A 14,360-nucleotide genomic window follows, 5' to 3' on the forward strand; every position below is an offset into this window, starting at 1 on the left:
TTGCTGGTAAGTATATCAGTTTTCTCCTGGACACAAGAGCCTAATTATTCGGTCTTAAAGCCTTCTCAGATCCATTTCTTCTCGCTATTCCTTAGTTATTGGAATTGATGGAAAACCTCATAAGCAGTTCCTTACTTCACCTCTGCCTTACATGTGGCCTTCCTAGCTGTAAAATAATCCAATAGTAAATGGAATTTGGTCCAGGACTTACACTATAATAGACAAAGTGCCAGCCAATAAGACTTATTTTAAGGATTATCTTCCCTCTGTAACTTGATTTGTGTCATTGTTAGAATCTCTAATTGGAATATTATTGCTTTTCACTGTTGACTCATGTACTTTTTAGTTAAATTTGTGTCTTTTAGACTGCAGCAGTTCCATGATGTATCTTCATGGATCTTCAAGGATATGAATGTGTATCCCTAAGCACAATTGGTAACAGTGCATCTAAATTCCAAAATCAATCTCCTCAAAAGTATACGTGTTTCCTATTGCCAAAAGGGCCCTTCAGAGTAGTGAGAGAAGATCTTCACCCTGAAAGGACACCCAGTGTCCCTTTTCAGCAGGAAGTAGCTAAGAGAGTTCGCCGCCCCATTTTCCTTATGAATCAGGGTGAAATCTCTCTCAGGGAGGAGTGACGGGGAATGGCTAAGGACGCATGGACAAAGGAGATTAATCAGAACTGGTTTTGATGGGGACTATGGCAACATGACAATGGAAGCTGATCCTCAGGGAATGCTGCTTTATTGGAAGTATTTTTGTGAACTTATTTTGCTTTCTAGGTTATATTTGTTTGATTATATATAAAGGATTAAGAGACAAGGAAGAGTGAATCCTGAAGAAGAGAAATTATGCTCATCTTGATAATCTCAAAATTATGATTTAAACAAAAGAGGGGGAAATGAGGGAAGCCGAATATCAAATTTAATAATAGTAGACCAAATGCTGTATCGGGAAATGAGGGAAGCTTAATACATGCTGAAGGTCACCTTGTGACACTGGGGCATTCCCTAGGAGTTAACATTGTTCTTAGTTTGTGTCAAATGAATCCCTCCCTCTTGAGATTAGCATAAAGAGGAACTTCACCTTATCTGTAAAAGACTTTACCATTATCCTTTGTTTTGTACTTCCTTGTAATTTTGCTTTTTTTAATCTTCCTTATGATTCTAAATAAGTACTCAGAGAAGCATGGCTTGGGGCCTTCAGTCATGGGAACTGTCGGCCCCCTGTTTCTATATCATTCCTGGTAGTCTGTCTCATTATTAATAATTATAAAATTATTTCATTCTTTGGAACCCTCGGTCTGCAACACTTCAGAGCAGCTTGAACTTCTTCCTTCATCACCAAAGGCCCTTGTTCATACATTGTTTCATGAAATTCTTCTGTGTCAGCCAAATCCTTTTGGTACAGTGACTCTGTATACTCCTTCCAACTTCTTTAAATGCTTCCTGGATCATTTAATATTCTGCACAAATCATCCTTGAGTATTGCAACTTAAGGCTTGAATTTGTTCTTCAGTTCCTTCAGCTTAAGAAATGCCAAGGAAGTTCAACCCTTTTGATTTTCTGACTCCAGCTCTTTGCACATTTCATTTTAATACTTTACTTTGTCTTTTTGTGTTTCATTGACTATGCAAAGGCATTTGACTGTGTGAATCACAAAAATACTGTGGCTAAATCTGAGAAGAATGGGAATCTGAGAACACTTGATGGTACTTATGTGAAACCTATACTTGGACAAGGGTGGAGTCACCAGAACAGATAAAGGAAACACTGCATGGTTCAAAATTGGGAAGAGTGTATGCCAAGGATGCAGCCTATCTCTGTAACTTTTCAATCTATATTCAGAAGAGATTATCCAGGAGGCTGGGCTCTATGAGGAGAATGTGGTATCAGGATTGGTATCAGAATTGTTGAATCATCAACAATCTGTGCTATGCAGATGACACAACCTTGCTTGCTGAAATTGAGAAGGACCTGAAGTGCTTGCTGCAGAGGGTCAGACTGCAGCCTTCAATATAGATTGAAGCTCAATATCAAGAAAATAAGGATTCTCACCACTGGGCTGATTGGCAGCATCATGATAGATGGTGAAGAGACTGAGATTGTTAACAGCTTCCATTTGTGTGGCTCCACAATCAACACTCTTAGTATCAAAAGCCAGGAAATCAAAAGATTAATTGCACTGGGAAAATTTGTGGTCAGGGATCTCTCTAGAGTACTGAAGAGCAATGATGTCAATCTGGAGACTAAGGTGTGCCTGATACAGGCCATAGTTTTTGTAGTTATTTGCTATACATCAGAGAGCTGGACAATGCCTTTGAGCTGTGGTACTGGAGAAAAGTATTGAATATGGACCGCTAGGAGAACAAATAGATTAATACTGGAGAGAGTAAAACCAGGCTGCTCCTTGGAGGCAAGGATTCTGAAGCTTTGTCTGACATACTTTGGGCATGTTGCAAAGAGGAATCAGTCTTTGGAGAGGGACATCATACTTGGGAGAGTGGAGGGACAGAACAAGAGAGGAAGACCCTTGATGAGATGAATTGACTCAGTGACTGGGGTAATAGGGGTAGGTATGTCAGACTATAAGATTGGCTCAGGATAAAGCAAGGTTCAGAGTTGTTGCACATAGGGTCGCTATGAGTCACAAGTGACTCAAGAGCACATAATAAACAACAACACTCAACTTGAATGTTACACTGCTAACTAAAAGCCATTGAAAGTCTTTCTCCACTCAGAGAAAATAAGAATGACTAAAATAAAAGAATATTAGTTTAAAGTAATGTATCACAGAGATTTCATGCCCACAACACCAAGACCAGATGTTCTAGATGATGCCTGTATACCTGTGTTGACTTCCCTAGAAAAGATCACAACAGAAAGTCTTTCATAGACTAGAAACAAAATGCAGGGGAAAACTCAAAATAATAAAATAGATGAGGCTTACTTCTCTGACAGAGACTGATGGAATCCCCAAGACTATTTCCCTTCACCACCCTTCAAGCCCGGGACTGAAATCCATGACTACTAACTTTCAAGGCAGAGAGGTGATGACCACCCCCATGACTAACCTTCGGACCAGATAGGCCTATACCATGACCACCTCCATAACTAAACTTCCAGCCAGATTGGCCTATAACATGACCACCTCCATGACTAATCCTCCAACCAGATGGGCCTGTAACATTACCACCTTCATGACTAACCTTCCAGCCACACAGGCTTGTAAGATGACAAATAGCACCATATGAAACATACTCCTTAAAGCAATGAACCATACAAGATCAAAAGGGCTGTATTTGCCATGGAATAAAACTTTGAAAGTAGGAAGAGAAGGAAAGAACAAATGGAAATGGGAAACACAGGGGTAAAGTGAGTCACTGTTACGACATGGGACCTATCATCATGAAACACAATGCATATTAATTGTTGAATTGAAAACCAATTTTCTCTGATAATTTTCACTGAAATATATCTTCAACACATCTGTGAGTTATAGATAATTACATAAAAATATAATAAAAATGAAATCTACAAAGAGCTGAAATTAGAAAGCCAAAAGGAAAGAAAATACTTGGCATTGGGGTTGGGGGTGGATATCATGAGGTTGCAGAGTTTGGAAGGGGTGAGGCATTAGGAAAGATCCAGTGTGGATCTATCTGGAAATATGAAGTAGTAGTGAGCATAGATCAATAGTCTTTAATTTTATAAGACATAGACATTGTAAGACATTTATGGAAATGATAAAATGAAACACAATGTGAAATGAAGAAGTGAAACACAATGTATATGAATGGGGGGAAAAACTTTCAGAAAAGTATGTATTTATGTAATTAATGTTATAAAACAAAATGTGTATAAAAAATCATTTCTATGAGAATAAATAGCCAATACTTATTCTAAAGTAAAGATGAGAAGATAAGGAGTCAGAGAAACCAGATTTCTGGAAATAACTTCCAAAAAGGAATTAATGGGAGAGTCAATACAACACAGAAAACATACTAAATATCACAGAACAAACTGTGTGGCGATTGTTAAATGAAAACTCATTTTGCTGAACAAGCTTTAATCAAAGTATATTGCTATTGTTGTGTGCTGTCAAGTCAGAACCTACCCATAGCTGACTCTCCAGCAGGTTTTTAGAGGCTGCAAATATCATGGGAGAAGACTGTCCATCTTTCTTGAGTGGAGAAGCTGGTGGATTCAAACCGAGTGCCTCTGCTCCCTACAATAAAGCATAATATTTTTTCTTAAGAATCAGTTAAATCATGTCAAGGAAGACCGTTGTTTCTGCTGATGTCCAGTATGTTATCCAAAGATTTTTAAAAATTAATTATCCCTAAGATAGTTGGCCCAAACTTTGAGGACTCTCCTTCATAGGGTTGTTATGAGTCGACTGCGACTCAACGGCACTTAACAACAACAACAAGATAGTTGGCACCTCTTAGAGTTCCCCAAGTAGAATGCTGGTGTGAAAAGAAGGACAGACTCAGAGCTTCCCTGGAAAGTTTGAAAAGCATGGCAGGTTCTTGCTTTGGGTTCTGGCATGCTGAGGATGTGGTCAGGTGGGTAGAAGGCAGATGCTATCTACTTTTTTGGTTTTTGTTTATAAAATCTCATGCCACTCTAGAACATATAATCCATTTTTAAGTTAAAAGTTTAATATTCTTGACATAAGTATGTTTTCCCTTGACTTTCTAGTTTCTAATTCCTCTTTCTTACTTTTTTTACTGGTCCCAACACCCTGGGCATAAACTTCCAGCTAAGTAAGTGAAGGAAGATGTTGTGGAGAAAGATGCCATTACCTGAGAGATGAATGTGTTCCTCCCCTCTGTAGGAGATAGGGAGTGACCAAGGGCCCACCTCTCACCTTCTGCCCTACAGACCAGCCCAAGGAAGACCCTCGGCTATGGTAATTTCATTTATGCATAGAGTTTGGAAAGCTGTGAAGTCCTAGGCCATTGGTCTGGACTTTCAGGGCTAGATTAGTGGAAGGGACATAGTGGGTGCCTAGGTCAGGATCCCTCCAATTCCTTTTGGTACAATTACTCTGTATACTCTTTCCATCTTCTTTGAATATTCCCTGGATAATTCAATATTCTGCCCAAAGCATCCTTCAGTACAATATTCTGCCCAGAGCATCCTCCAGTATTGCAACTCTGAGAGACTTGACTTTGTTCTTCAGTTCCTTCAGCTTAAGAAATGCTGAGTGCATTCAGCACCTTTGATTTTCTGACTCCAGCTCTTTGCGCATTTCATTATAATACTTTACTTTGTCTTCCCATGCTGCCCTTTGAAACCTTCTGTTCAGCTCCTCAATATCTTGATTTCTTCCTTTTTCTTTGGCTTCTCAGAATTCCAGTGCAATATTCAGAGTGTCTTCTGACATCTGTCTTGGTCTTTTCTTCCTCCTCTGTCTTTGTAATGACCCTTTGCATTCTTCCTGGATGATACTCTTGATATCTTCCCACAGCTCATTGAGTCTTCGCTCATTAATATTCAAGGCCTCAAACCTGTTCCTGAGAAGGTTTTGAAATTGAACTGGGATAGATTCAGGGTCACATTTTGGGTCCCATGAATTTTATTTAATTTTCCTTAGCTTCAGCTTGAACTTGGATATGAGTAATTGGTCATCTGTTCCACAATCAGCACCTGGCCTAGTTTTCACAGCTGATACTGAGCTTCTCCAGTGGTCTTGCCACAGATGTAATAGATCTGATTTCTATGCATACCATCAGGTGAAATCCATGTGTATAGCCTGCATTTATGTTTCTTATAGAATGTATTTGCAATGAATAAATCATTGATTGTACACAATTCTATCATTCCATTTCCAGCTTCATTTCTGTCACCCAGCTCATGTTTTCCAACTACTGATCCTTCTTCTCCATTCCCAACTTTTGCATTCCAGTCACCCATTATTGTTAATGCATCTTGATTGCATATTTGATCGATCTCTGACTGCAAGAAATCTTCTATTTACTCTTCTTTGGCTTTGGTTGTTGGTACATATATCTGAATGATAGTGGTATTCACTGGACTTCTCTGTATGCATATAAATATTAAGCTGTCACTCACAATATTGTATTTCAAGATGGATCTAGAAATGACTTTTTGAATCAGAAGGAATTGGTAGACACAGAAGAATTTCATGAAACAATGTATGAGCAAGAGCCTGTGGTAATGAAGGAAGAAGTTCAAGCTGCTCTGAAGGAATTGGCAAAAATCAAGGCCCCAGGAATGAATGGCATACCAACTGAAATATTTCAACAAATGGATGTTGCTCTGGATGTGCTCATCAAATTCTGCCAAGAAATCTGGAGGAAAACCACTGGCAATTGATTGGAAGAGATCAATATTTGTTCCCATTCAAAAGAAATGTCATCCGACAGAGTGTAGAAATTATCACACAATATCAGTAACGTCACATGCAAGCAAGATTCTGCTGAAAATGATAAAAAAAAATGACCGGAACAGCACATCAACAGAGAACTACCAGAAGTGAAGGCTGGGTTTAGAAGAGGCTGTGGTACTAGAGATGTGAGATGGATCTTGGCTGGAAACAGGGAGTACCAGAGAAATATCTATCTGTATTTCTTTGACTATGCAAAGGCATTTGAGTGTGGGGATCACCAAAAAACTGTGGCTAACTCTGAGAAGAACTGAAATCCCAGAATACTTAATTGTGCTCATGTGAAACCTACACTTGGACCAGAAGGCAGTTGTCAGAACAGAGTAGAGAAAAACTGAGAAGTTCAAAATTGGGAAGGGTATATTCCAAGGATGTGTCCTATCTCCATACCTTTTCAACCTATATGCAGAACAGATTATCCCAGAAGTTGTACTCTATGAGGAGAAATGTAGCATCAGGATTGGAGGAAGACTCAACAATTTGCATTATACAACTGACACACCCTGCTGTCTGAAACTGAGGAGGACCTGAAGTGCTTGCTGCAGAAGGTCAAGGACTGTAGCCTCATATATGGATTGAAGTTCAACATCAAGAAAACAAAGATTCTCACCACTGGACCAATTGGCAGTATCATAATAAATGGTGAAGATACTGAGATTGTCAACTGCTTTAGTTTGCTTGGCTCCACAATCAACACTCTTGGTACCAGCAGCTAGGAAATTAAAAGACAAACTGCATTGGGCAAGTCTGCTGTTAGACACCTCTCCAAAGTACTGAAGAGTACTTACTCTGGAGACTAAGGTGTGCCTGATCCAGGTCATAGTTTTTGCAATTACTTGCAATGCATCGAAGAGCTGGACAGTTACTAAGGATGGTAGAAGGAGAATTGATGCCTTTGAGCTGTGGTGCTGGAGAAGAGTATTGACTGCTAGGAGAACAAACAGGACCATCCTACAGAGCTGAGACCAGACTGCTCCTTGGAGGCAAGGATTCTAAAGCTTTGTCTGACCTACTCTGGACATGTTGAAAGGAGGGACCAGTCCTTGGAGAGGGATGTCATGCTTGGGAGAGTGGAGGGAAACTACAAGAGTGGAAGACCCTCGATGAGATGGATTGATTCAGTGACTGGGATAATGGGGTAGATGTGTCACAGACAATAAGATTGGCACAGAATAGAGCAGATGACTTAATGGCACATAACAACAACAACAGGTCAGGAGCACAGGACAGGAATGAGGCCAGTAGCATGAGCCCCAGGAGGGTGGCTGGTCCAAGGACTTCCACGGGTGTCAGGTTCTTCCATAGTCCCTGTGGGAACAGGAAATTACCCATAGTGCTATTTCAATTCTTTTCATTATTCACCCTTCCTCAAAGCCTTTTTTCTCCATCTAACTGAACATGAGGGAATGTGGTGGGAGCGGTTGGAAACTGTGGTATTGGGGGGGGGGGAATCATAGAGAATGAAAGATGGCTACAAGAATGACATGGATATTTGGTCCCTTTGAGGGCATCTGCAGGACCACTGAATCACTTGGCTCGCTCCCAATGCAATGGAGGGTGGACTGGTGCCTTAGGCAACCAAGTAAGTGAAAGAACAAAGCTACACATTCAGATCTAAGAAGTAATGCAGCAGTAAAAGCAAGAATTTTCTTAATGTATGTATTAATAGCCCTTCCTAAGACGACAGGGAGGAGGGCCACATCCCAACAGTGTTTGTCAGATGCTCAGTGAGAGAAGACCAAAGTAAGCTGTTTGCCAGGTGCCTGCAGAACATGACAGTTAAGACACTTAATATCCCCTTAGCCACCACTCCTGGACCCTTTTCCAAAAGTCTCTGGATAACCAGATAGGCTTTGCCAGTCCCTAGGATGAGGAAATTCTTCCCTCTGAGATGGGTATGGAATGGTGTGGAGATGACACTACAAGCCACATGCTGGGTCAACTAGAGGGCAGGGTCACGAGCCTCCTTGGACACTAGGAGTTGCGTCAGCAGTACAAATTACAGGGCCAAGGCCTCCTGGCCTTGTCACTACCTCATTGACTTGCCTTGCAAGGACTTTCTCCCGAGGAATTCTCAAATGAGGAAGACCCAGAAGTAAGTCAGCATCACTGTTCCGAGAACTCTGCCTATGAACAGCTCATTGATTCCAACTGCCAGTAAAGATGGCCTGTTCCCTGGAGACCCACTGACTGAGGTGATCTTAACTACTGCCTGATCCAGTACAAAGCAGACACTGCCAACACAGCCTCCAATGCCAGGGCAGCTCTTAGGTCCAGCCTTCCTGCTTCTGTGTGCCCTGGCCCTCCACTGTGGGGAAGGGGCCTTGAAAGCTTTTCTCACCTCTAATCACGCCAGTAAAGTGTAAAGAGCAGGCAGTCATGCAGTGGGCCAGAGCAAGCACAGATGTGAGCACTCTGGGTCCTAGACCAGGCTTGAGTAGTCAGGCTGAGCAGAGATTACCACTCAGCACCAGACCATCCCTCCAGTGGGGGCACCAACCGACAAGAGTACCTGCAGGTGAATGGAGAAGGTTGAGGGACCCACATTATTCATGGTGACAGTGGCACGCTAGGTTGGGAAAGGGAAAGTTACAGGTGGGTGTGGGGAAACTGCCTTTCACTCTCTCTTATAGTCTGTTCACCCCAGGAAATCACACCTCTTCCAGGAAGGTTTGGCCATGCTGAGGGCCTGCAGAATACAGAAAACAGGGAGAGGAGAGCAGTCAAACTCCATGCCCTCTCTGATCACTGGGCATTCCTACCAGCTGCTACTGTAGCCCACACCTCTGATACCCCTCTGCAGTAGCCTACCCATTTGGAAGCATGAACCTTTGGAATCCCAGTAGTCCACTCACATCTGTTGTCCTCAACCTTGGATTTTTGTCGTTGTTAGGTGCCATCACGTTAACTCCAACTCATAGCAATTCATTGTACATACAATTCATTGTACGTACATCAGAACAAAACCTTGCCTGATCCCGTGCCATCCTCATGACCTACCCTGTAGGTAGGCCCATTGTTGCTGTCGCTATGTCAATTCATCTCTCTGAGCATCTTCCTCACTTTCAATGACCCACCACCTTTCTTGACGTGACATTCTTCATTCCTTTCCAATGACTGGCCCTTCCTGACACCACGTTCAAGTCTGTGAGACAACCTTGGTTCTCTTATCTACTGCTGACAGTTTCTGGAGCTAGATTCCTCTAACAGGCACAGGTCACTACCTCCCCCGCGGTGTCACCATGGAGCTGCACCACCAGGTTCGGTAGGGCTGAGGAGTGTGAATTTCTAGCAAGTTCCAGATAGCACAGATGGCTGGACTTTGAGCCAAAGTCACTTTTTATTTCTTGGTATAATGTGTCAGGTGCTCAGCAGGCACCAAGGTTCAACAAAATAGACTATCTGTTGCATGTGCAGGGTTGGAATCCAGACAAATAATGTGCTTTTCAAATGATAAGAATACAGCTATAAATTACCTGTTGTTGTATTGCTGTGTACCGTAGAGTAAGAACCAACCCATAGCTCACCCTACAGCGGGTTTTCAGAGGCACGAGAGGAGATCGCCCATCCTTCTCCCACAGAGCAGCTGGTGGCCTCGAACCGTTTGCCTTCAGGATTACAGTGCAGCTTCTTGCCACTAGTCCACCAGAGCTCTCTATAAATTACCTAGGGTCCCTAAATGATGCAAAAGCCTAATAGGACACTTGGTTGTTACCTCAAAGATTGAAGGTTTGAGCCCACCCAGAGGTGTCTGACAAAAAAAGCCTGGTGATCTATTTCTAAAAAACAGCCACTGAAAACTATGGAGCACCTTTCTACTCTGACACACATGACGCTGTCATGAATCAGCGAGAATGAAATGGTAAGTTGTACCTTTGAGTAGCATACCAAAAGACAGATGGAAGGACTGAACCATCGAAGAGTCAAGGAAGGCTTCCTAGACAATGTGGTCCTTGAGCAGAAACCCAGAGAGTCCAGTGTGCAGGAGAGAAGGGAAAGATCAGGTGCTATTGCAAAATCACAGGCCAGGTAACTTGGTGAGACAGTAGGCGCCCACAGGTCCAAGAGAAATTAACTTGACTGGAACCCAGTTAGGAAGACCTGGTCAGTGAGCCCAGGTGCTCAGGTCAGACCCAGGGTCCTTCCTCCACCCACTGGAGGCTATCCCTAAATTCAGCTTCTATGAGCTCTGACTTTTCCTTCCTGCACTGCAGGCCAGGATCATATTTCCACAAGTGCTGGTAGCAGGTCTCTTGAGACACACACACACACACACACACACACACTCTCCCCTGCCCCGTGCAGCTGGTAGCCACACACCTCCTACTTGGTTCTTGACCTTGACTACCTGTTCCCAGCAAACAAAGCTGTGCTTGAGCACACATTAAAAGGGGCAGGAGCGTATACTGCATTGAAGCCAATGAGGGAGAGAACAGTTTAAAAGCAATATATTTTTGGGCATTATGATTATCATAAGAGTTTGGAATGAGGGCTGCAGAATGGAGTATACTTAGGGGGGGGAATGGGAGGGTTTGGGGGGATTGTATGCCAATGAAGGAGTTTTTCTTTTGCTTTTCAAGGAGAAGAGCGAACTGGAGAGTGGGGGGTTGGGGCAGGGAGAAAAGTGCAACAATGAATGAATGGAAATCCAAAATCTCTGGAAATGTTCATTGAAATTAATTTTAAAAAGGGGGAGGTGCAGAAGCAGGAGCGGGTCTCTCTCTCCAGAGCACCTAGCCCCACAGTGTGTCCAACAATCTGGCCCATAAAGCATGCCCCTTCTTTTTTTTTTAAATTTTTTTTATTATTATTTTTTTGTGTGCATGTACCGTCAAATCAGATCTGATTGGTACAGGAGGAGATTGCCCCTCCTTCCCCGGCAGAGCATCTGGTGGGTTTGAACCGTGAGCCTCCAGGATTGTAGTTGCAGTTCCTTGCCACTAGGCCACCAGAGCTCCCCTAGCATGCCCCTTCTTGCTTACACATGTTGTTTTTGTTGTTATGTGCTGTCTAGTCACTTGCAACTCACAGCAACCTTATATATAACAGCTCTGAACCCTGTTCTATCCTGAGCCAACCTTACTGTCTCAGACAAACCTACCCCCATTACTTCAATCACTGAGTCAATCCATCTCATTGAGGGTCTTCCCCTTTCTGCACCGTCCCTCCACCCTCCCAAGCATAATGTAACTCTCCAAGGACCGGCTCCCCCCTTGTAATATGCCCAAAGTATGTCAGATGGAGTTTTAGAATCCTTGCCTCCAAGGAACAGCCTGGTTTCACTCTCTCTGGGACAAATCTGTTTATTCTCCTAGCAGCCCATGGTATATTCAATATTCTTCTCCAGCACCACGGCTCAAAGGCATCAATTCTCCTTCTTTCATCCCTAGTCATTGTCCAGATTTCTGATGTATAACACATAATTGCAAAGACCATGGCCTGCATCAGGCACATCTTAGTCTCCAGACTGACATCATTGCTCTTAAATACCCTGGAGATGACCCTGAGAGCAGACTTTCCCAATGCAATTCTTCTTTTGGTTTCCTAGCTGCTGGTGCCAAGAGTGTTGATTGTGGCATAGTAGTTGTTATTTTTACTTTTTTTTTCTTTTTCCATTTTATTTTTATTTTATATTGGTTTTCATACAAAATTCCTATACATTGTATATCATTCATGTATATTGCATATCATGCATTCCTGACACGTTGTGTTTCAAACAATTGCTCATGTACATTGTGTTTTATAAAATTAATCACCACTGATCTATGGCTACTATTACCTACCTTTTCAAGTCCGCATTGGATCTTTCCTAATTCCTTCACCTCCCTCCTCCTCAGTACACCAGTACTCAGTACTCTGTTATCCTAGTGAGTTAAAGCATGCTGGTGGCATAATTCATAGGAAGATGTGGGACTAACCCAACGGCCAGTCTAGTAGTTCAACTCCACCAGTGGCTCGGCAAGAAAAAGAGGAGCAATCTCTTCCCAAAGTACAGCCTCAGAAACCCAGTGGAGGGTTAGCTGAGTTCATTCTGACTGGACGGCAATACATAAATAAATAAAAAGAAGTAAAACTCATTCCTTTTACCACACCAGTTAATGCTGTTACCCTCTCCTCCACATTAGGGTTTTGTCTATGTCTTTAGGATCCAAGGAAAAATTGAAACCCATCAAAGAGTTAAGCCTGGAGATCATGCTACTGGATTTGTGTTTCTATATTTCTTTCTGATTGCAGCATTAAGAAAAGGCTATTAAGGAGTGAGGGCAAGAGTCAAGTGAGGCACCACAGAGGAGAAGAAACATGATATGCAGCCCTATCATCCACGCAGAGCCTGGAAGCCAGGAAACAGCTGTGCACACCACCCACTCTCTCTAGCTTTGGGGCTCATCATGTCCAGAAAGGAGGCAAGGGTCTCTGGGTCCCTAACACCACTGATGTGCACTTACCTCAGGCTATGCTTACAAGATAGAGAATTCTCAGATCTCCACCAATTTTTGCATTAAAAAAAATCAATGAATGAATGGAATTCCAAAATCTCTGTAGATGTTCATTGAAATTAATAATAATAATTAAAAAATTTTAAAATAAAAAAAAGATCGCTGCCAAGCGTATTCCAATTCTTCTTGATGCTGGGTGATGTCAAGTTTCCAACAACTCATAGTGACCCTGTGAACAACAGTGCTGAGCCTTGCCTATCTTGTGCCATCCTCACAATGTGCATGCACCATCCTCAAGTTCATTGTTTATACTCACTGTGTCAGTCTATCTTGCTGAGAGTCTTCCTCTCTTTCTCCGACCCTCTAGCTTTCCTAGCATGATGTCTCTTTCCAAGGACTGGCTTCTCCTGACAACAGGCACAAAGTACATGAAGTTTCACCATCCTTACCTATAAGGAATACTCTGCTTGCACTTCCTCCAAGACATACCTGTTTGTTCTTTGGCAGTCAGTCCATGGCATTTTCAATGTTCTTCTCCAACACCACGATTCGAAGGCATCAAGTAAGTCTTCAGTGTTCCTTTTTCATTGCCCAATTTTCAGATACATACAAAGCAATTAAAAATGCCATGGCTTGGATCAGACACTTCTTAGTCTTTAAACTTACTCTTTAGGACTTTAAAGAGATTTTCGACAGCAAAGTTCCCCAATTCTTAGGGATTCTCTAGAACACCCCACAGGATTGCCAAGGCTGTAAACCTTTCTGGCAGCAGCTGCCACATCTTTCGCCAGCGGAGTAGCTTATGGGTTCAGTCAGCTGACTGTTCAGCTGAGCAAATAACCACTGCACCATCAGAGCTGTTTATCCTCAAAAATCAAAGCCAAAACGTTCCACTGCCCACTCTTTCCCTGGTTGACTACTGTGTTTCTCTCAGTTTCTTAACGTGTGAAATCCGTGGTGGTTGAATTGATGTGACGATATGAGGGGGATCATATGGGTCAGGCATAAGGGGCAGAGAGCACCAGGGGAAAAGAGATGCAGCATCTAACAGGGTCCCTACCTGACCCTAATCCACCAGACAGCCCTGAGCATCCTTGCCAAGGGCAGAGGAGATTCTTGACCAGGTCATGGAAGGAGTCTGATGAGCAGAGAGGACCAACGTCCAGGGACCCAAGCCAGCTGTCTCCCTTGAGTCTCCAAATGTTCATGCTCATCAGCATGACACATGAACATGCATACACACACACACACACACACACACACACACACACACACACACACACACACTATCTCCTTGGACTTTCTTGTGGGCAGATACCCAGGGACTAGCATCTGGGAGAGCTACAGGCTCCAAGGGACTGAGCCTGTGCAACCCCCAGTTCTGCTACTTAAAGGTGAGATCGACCCTGTGGCTGTGAATCATCACAACTGTGACACTCCCTTCTTCGCACTTCACTGGACATTGAGTGCATCCATCAGCCCCAAGAGCAGCTCCAGGCAGGAGCAGGA

The sequence above is a fragment of the Elephantulus edwardii genome, unplaced genomic scaffold, assembly GCF_000299155.1.
Source record: "Elephantulus edwardii isolate Elephantulus edwardi_28Jun2011 unplaced genomic scaffold, EleEdw1.0 scaffold00144, whole genome shotgun sequence".
Classification (NCBI taxonomy): Eukaryota; Metazoa; Chordata; class Mammalia; order Macroscelidea; family Macroscelididae; genus Elephantulus; species Elephantulus edwardii.